This window comes from Canis aureus, chromosome 3 (genome assembly GCF_053574225.1).
Source record: "Canis aureus isolate CA01 chromosome 3, VMU_Caureus_v.1.0, whole genome shotgun sequence".
NCBI lineage: Eukaryota > Metazoa > Chordata > Mammalia > Carnivora > Canidae > Canis > Canis aureus.
Window position 1 is genome coordinate 75,377,494 of NC_135613.1, and position 7,375 is coordinate 75,384,868.

Genomic DNA, 7,375 nt, shown 5'->3' on the forward strand with positions numbered 1-7,375 from the left:
AGGAGGAGGCGGAGGAGGGGGTGGAGGAGGAGGAGAGGAGGGGAGGGCAGGCCCAAGCCTGACACAACGGGCCGGCCGGGGAGGGCAGGCGCTCCCAGAGCCAGCAGCGCGGCTAATTATACGGGAGGGCCACGCCCTACGCATTCATACCCAACCTGATTTCTAAAGGACCTGGGTTTTTTTTTTTTTCCCCTCTCCTGGTTTAATTATTTTCCACAGCTCAGCAACCAGTCGGCCTGCTTCCTCCTGGCGCACTTTCCTCTCCTGAGGAAGTAGGGGAGCCTCTGTCCTCACGGGTGGGCAGGCTTCGCTGAGCCAAAGGGCCCCTGGGGCGAAAAGTGAGGTGTCTGCAGAGGCCCACGGGACAGAAGGCTATTAATTGGGTCACACAAGCCGAATAGCCTTATAATTTGCAGGCCCGGATTTCAGAGGAGAGATTTCCAACCCTGGGACAAGTGGGGTTCCCTTACAGAGAAAGGTGGGTTCGGTTTGATTTCGGTTGCAGGACGTGCAGTGAAATCGCTACTGAATACTGAACCCCACTTGCCGACTTCCAGGCATTGTCCTACACACGTCACCTACAGGGGGCTCATTTCATCCCCACCACAACCTGTTCGGTTATCCTATTTAACAAATGAGAAAACCGAAGCTCTAACAAGCTGCCTCACTGGCTTCAGTCAAGTAGTAGATTCTGAGATTTGAACCCGAGACCTCTGAGCTGCCAAAGTTCCTTCTTAGGCTTGGATATCACAGAGCCACCCGAATATCTCCGTGGAAGATGCCTTCTAGAAGTCGTGCCTGTCCCAGCAGTCCTAGCGAGATGGCATGTGGCCCTTGGGCCTTTTTTTTTTTTAATTGGAGCTTCTTTTTCATATTTTTTTAATAGTTATTTTTTCACCAAGTTTTTTATTTTAATTAAAATTAAATTAAAAGTTAACATACAGTTATATTAGTTTCAGGTGTAGAATTTAGGGATTCAGTGCTTCCATACAACCCCTGGTGCTCATCACAAGTGCCCTCCTTACTCCCCATCTCCTATTCCTGCCCACCACCACCACCTCCGGTTGGGAACCAGCAATTCAGTCTCCAGTTAAGAGTCTGTTTCTGGGGCAGCCCCAGTGGCTCAGTGGTTTGGCACCCCCTTCAGCCCAGGGCCTGATCCTGGAGACCCGGGATTGAGTCCCACATCGGGCTCCCTGCATGGAGCCTGCTTCTCCCTCTGCCTGTGTCTCTGCCTCTCTCTCTGTGTCTCTCATGAATAAAAATCTTTAAAAAAAAAATAAGAGTCTGTTTCTTGGTTTGTTTCTCTCTTCCTTTTTTTTTTTTTTTTTCTGTTTTTTCTTTCACTGGTCTGTTTTGTTTTTTAAATTCCACCTAGGAGTGAAATCATATGGTATTAGTCGGCCCTTGCGTTATTGCCGTCAGAGCAGGTTGGAACCTGTTTGGACGGAAAGGACAGAGCAACAGTAATGAAGGGAATGCAGGCAACGGCAGGCAGGGTGGCTGAGGCCCCAGGGCCCAAACACTTCACTCTCCTCTGTCTCCACAGCAGTTTTGCCGTGTGACTCAGAAGATATCCACCTGCCCTCTCTGGGCCAGGCCACAGGCAATACCCTCCAAAAAGAAACCAGGGAAGTGTGGAACTCGGGTAATCTCAGAAGCCAGCTGTTTGACTATGACAATTACATAAATACAGACCTTGGGAGGAAAAGGGGAAACACTGCTCCTGCCACTTTCTCTCTCTCTGACTGCCTGCAGGAACGCCAGGACTTCCCAGCTTTTGCCAAGACATGCCACCTCGTCACCTCTGGCTGCAACCCACTGCCATAGGCCTGGGAAGCCAATATACTCATCAAGGAAAGGGCTTTACTCCTCCCCGGCTGGGCTAGATGGGGCGCAGCAGCAGATGAGTGTGACTGAGATGGCAGGTTCTGGGCTGTGTGTGGAGGGGAGTGGGTTTCCCTTCCTCCCTTCCAATCCAGGTCAAGTTCTGGGAGCCCTGCCCCTTCCGCTTACTAGGCTGAACTAGCTAATCCTTTGCAATAACAGCCCTTGGGAACAAGAGCAGAGGCAAGCTTTTCACAAAGCAGCCAGAGTTTTAAGGAGAGGTGTGGGGTGATGCTGGGGGTGGAGAGAGCTGGCTTTATGATGGGGTTTCCTCTCTTCCCAGGCCCCACCAAGGGCCCTCTTGGTTATACTCACTGATAAGTTGGTCAGGAGCTCATGGGGCCTTCTGAAGTGGAAAACCTTTTCTCAAAAAGTCAGGCCCAGGGATCTCTGGGTGACTCAACGGTTTGGTGCCTGCCTTCGGCCCAGGGCATGATCCTGGAGTCCCGAGATCTTGTCCCACATCGGGCTTCCTGCATGGAGCCTGCTTCTCCCTCTTCTTGTGTCTGTCTCTCTCTCTCTCTCTCTCTCATGAATAAATAAAATCTTAAAAAAAAAAAAAAGTTAGGCCCAATTCCTCTGGGCTCTTGCTTGAAGCATGGAGAAGTAGAGAAAGAGAGATACTGGTCTGTTAGATGGGGACATGTCCCACCTTCTTCCCCTGATAGTGACTCTCCCATCCTATGAGAACAGGCTGTAAAGAGAAAGAGCAGGGAGGGCAAGAAAGAACAAAAGAGGAACACCAAGGTGTTCTGGGTATGGATCCACATCAATGTTGTCTAAGTCTGAGGTGATGCACTATTAGAGAGACTAGTGGGTCTCTACTATTCCTTAGAATTCATACACCTGTCTTCCAGAAGTCCTGGCAAAGATTTTGGGAATAGGCCAACACAAAGTATATGCTCAAGAAACATTTGTGGATGGATGGGGGGATGGATGGGTGGGTGGGTGGGTCACTGGAAGATGGATGGATGATGGATATACAGGGGGTGGATGGGTGGGTAGGTGGATAATTGATAGACGGGGGTGGATGGATGGGTGGGTGGGTCATTGGATGGGTGGATGGATGATAGATGGATGGGGGTGAATGGATGGATGGGTGGGTGGATGATGGATGAATGGGAGGGTGGGTCATTGGCTGGCTGGCTAGATGGATGGACGGATGGATAGATGGGAGGGATGAGCAGACAGTTGGCAAATTGGATGCCATAATTGAAAAGAAAGGGGAAGGGATCCCTGGGTGGTGCAGTGGTTTAGCGCCTGCCTTTGGCCCAGGTCGCGATCCTGGAGACCCGGGATCGAATCCCACGTCGGGCTCCCGGTGCATGGAGCCTGCTTCTCCCTCTGCCTTTGTCTCTGCCTCTCTCTCTCTCTCTCTCTCTGTGACTATCATAAATAAATAAAAAATTTAAAAAAATTTTTTTTAAATTAAAAAAAAAGAAAGGGGAAGAAGGGAGATAGGGAAGAGAAAGGAAGGAAGGAAGGAAGTAGGTAGATAAGTATACTGACAAATTTTAGCCCTGGGTTAAAAATCACTGGTTGGTAGCATTTGCCAATTTCTCCCATCCTAGCCAATTCTGAGCTACCAACATGAGGAGTTCTGGTAACTCCAGTGTGAGCCAGCTCTAGCACACCATGGAGGATTGGTGGGTGATTGAGGTAAATCCTCTGCAGGAAGGAAGACAGACAGATGCCCAAGAATGCTGCTCTCAATTGTCCTGAAGGAGGAAGATATGTTCAAGGAATTTCAAGGCAATGGCAGCCAAAGCTAATTTATCTGTTCCACGAGGCTTTTCCTCTGGTGAAGGTCCTCAATGATGGCTCTCTCCTCTGAGCTCCTGCAACATCCCTATCTGTCCTGCTGGAGGCATTGAGCTCAGGCCACACAATGCCACCAGTGATTCACTCATTCACACAGATTTCTCGAGCATCCTTCCACGTGCCAGGCACTAAACAGGGACTGATCACACAGACACCAATGAGTCCCAGACCTCGCTGTTGGGAAACTTACAGTCCGTCCAGTGAGAAAACAGACTAGTGAGTCAGTCATTTGAGTTTGGTGTGAACAGAGAATGAAAGACATCTGTGCAAGTGGCTCCGGCTGCCCAGAGGAGAGAAGCCTAGGATATGCTGAGAGAGGCTGGTCCCTCTAAGCAGGCCGAGCAGGGCTCACTTCCGGGGCCCAGGGTCACCTGCCAGGCTGGTCGGAGGCAGTACTTGACTTGACTCAGCAGATACTTATTTGGCTCAATTCTCAGTCAGTGCTGGTGGACTGGCTTTTCGGTCCTCTTGAGCAGGGGCCCGGATGTTCCCTGCAAATGCCTGGTAGATGGTACAGTCTTCTGGGGGGGAGTCCCCAGAGTCCAGGGGCTGAAAAGACCTCAGGGAAAGAAGCCAAAGAAACAATGGTCCTTCCCAGGCTGCCTGCAGCTCTCACACAGTACCCCAAGCCCATCAGCCCATAGGGCTGAACCAGAGAGACAAGGATTTCTACCCACTGGAGTATTCGGGTCTGGGGTAAGTGCTGAGGATCATCCATGGAAAGTGATCACCCCCAGACCCCAGACCCCACCAACGGGCCTAAGTACACTCAACCTTACTTGCCCGGGCCTCACCCCTCTGCAACACCAAACCCGAAAAACAGATTTCCTGATAACCTGCAGAGCCTACATGTCACATGCAGACTGACCAAAAGCCCCCCAAAGGCCACCATATCCACCACTGCGACTTGGGAGTGGGGGCTGACAGCAGAAGAACCTCTTCGTTTTATAAAGGCTTTGAAAGAAAAGGATGCCATGAGCCCTCTCACTCATTCACTCATCTCTCATCTTAACCTGTTCACCCCCAGCCCCTCGTAAAGCCCTCCTGCTCCAACACATCTCCCTATACCAGGTGCGGGTAGAACTGGGCTGCAGCCCCTACCCTACCCCGTGCAGGTTTAGGAGGTAAGAGCTGTCAGGTGTGGCCTCCGGAGAAGTAGCCTTATGGAGCTGGGGTGAAGTCTGCCTTTTCAGATGGGGCAGGTCCAGCCAGCCCCCACGGAGTCCCTTTGTCTCACGCCCACCTACCAGCCAACCCCAAGCTTTTTCCCAGGCTTCTTTCATGAGGCATCTCAAAGCTGTTCCCTTCCTAGAAGCCTCCCCTGATTCAGCAGGTGGAGCGGCCTCATCCACCCACAGCTGTGGCCTGGTAACACCTGACTCCATCACCAATCACCTGCAGATGAAAGAAGAAACCCCTTACAAGGGGAAAACTTTTCTGGCTTCCTGGGGATCCCAGGGTTGGGCGGGAGCCACTGCCTCTGAGCAAGACTGTATCTAGAAACGTCCTCTGAAGGACTCGCAAGATTTCACCACCCCTTCAGCCATCCACGGCAAGTTTTGGGACTGTTCGCTGCCAGAAGTTCTTCTCTAACTTAAATATTCTATAAGTAATGGAGGTAGAGATGAGGAACAGACCCTCCAGCCCAGTGACGGACAAGATAAGGGGCAACTGTATCCATGAGGGGATGGCTTTGGGCCAGTCTGATGCTTCTATGGTTCTTTTGAACTCCTTTGGGAGCAACTCTAGTTATAGACAGCAGCAAGAAGGCTGTGCTGGTTCAAAACTTTAGGCAGTAAGAAAATTTTTGGAAGCCTAATTTTCTCATTTCTGTTATCCTAAGTGTGGAGGTTACTGAAATTGGAGTGTAGACTGTATATTAAGAATTCTCTAGGGGCAGCCTGGGTGGCTCATCGTTTGAGCGCTGCCTTCAGCCCAGGGCATGATCCTGGAGACCCAGGATCAAGTCCCACATCAGGCTCCCTGCATGGAGCCTGCTTCTCCCTCTGCCTGTGTCTCTCTCTCTCTCTCTCTTTCTCTCTCTCTCTCTGTCTCTCTCATGAATAAATAAATAAAATCTTAAAAAAAAAAAAAGAATTCTCTAGCTTGAGAGGTACTATTCCTGCTTTCAAATTCTCTTCTTAGAAGAACGTTAAAGGCAGGACTGATCTCTACATGCCTAGACTGTTCCAGGCCTCTACCTGGTGGAGGAGACGGGGCCCTGGAAGGGGAGGGAACAGACCCTTGTAGCACGTCTTCATGAGCCATGGTCCCAGCCTGGGGTGCAAAAAAAACGAGACCCTGTGTTCACCATCAAGAGCCGTTGGCCTACTGAGTCCTCAGGATTCAAGCAATGATCTTACCCCTCCTCCTACTCCAAGGGCCCCTCCTTTGCTCCTTCCAGGACTTTTGCCCCCTGAGAAGACCCTGGGTCTTAACTGTAGCTCTCAAGTAAGCAGAAGCAAGGAGGGGCCTCGCCAGGGGCAAGTGGTCAGGCCTGGGTCTAGAGACCTTCAAAATGGGGAGATCCACAGAACGATCCACCATCCCCAAGTCCCCTGGCTTGGCACCTACCTACCCAGCACTTGCCCTGGACTCTGGGGATACGGCCCATTGGATCAAGCTGACTTCTCCCCATGGCTCCCCATCAACACCCATAAAGGAGGGCGTGATCATTAGCTTTATGTGTCAACTTGGTAAAGCTATAATACCCAGTTATTTAATCAAACACTAATCCAGGTGTCGCTGTGAAGGGATTTTATAGACATGGTTAATATCTACAGTCAGTTGACTTTAAATGAGGATTATCCTCTATAATGTGGTTGGGTCTCATTGAATCAGTTGACAGGCCTTAAGAGTCAAAACTGAGAGTTTCCTGGAGAAGAAGAAATCTTGCCTCAGAACTCTACCAGCAGCTCCGGCCTGAGTCTCCAACCTGCCAGCCTGCCCTCTGGATTTTGGACTTAGCAGCTCCCACAATTACAGGAGCCAATTCCTTGAAATGAATCTCTTGATATAAATATGTACATCCTGTAGGTTCTGTTTCTCTTTGAAATCCTGGCCGATTCCTGCCGCAGCCCAGCTCTGGTCTCCTGGGGGCTTTGACAGGCTTCTCATGAAGGGGGGGACGGTGGGAAGGGCTCCCTCAGGGCCGTGGGTGTCGGCTCTCTGTGGGTGCAGCCCGGTCAGGGTGAGAGTAGCATGCATGCGGGGGGGCGGGGGGGAAGCTGGGTGGAGAAGCCCTGGGACTCTCTTGGTGTGTGAATTTGGGCAAGTTACTTAATCTCTTGGAGTCAGTTTCCTGGCCTACAAAATGAGGCTAATCACAGCTCCTTGGCAGGACTGTTGGGAGATTAAGGAGGTAACAGTTGTGAAAATGCCCAGACGGTGCACAGCTCACGAGAACTGCCGGACAAGGTTCTGTTTAAGGAAACACGAGCAGGGCTTTCCTCTGCTGGGGGAGGACTGGGGGCAGGAGGATTTGTCTGGGGGGCCCTGGGCTTCCTCCCCAGGCACCCCTTCCATCCCCGCCCCCAGGCTGGGTGGGATAAGGCCATTAACCCTCTGCGCCTGGCTCTCTTCCATGCATCACCCAGGTACCTTCCAGCTCTGAAATTCTATGATTATAGGGTAGCATCCCACAGAGAAGGGCAGTGCAAATAATTAA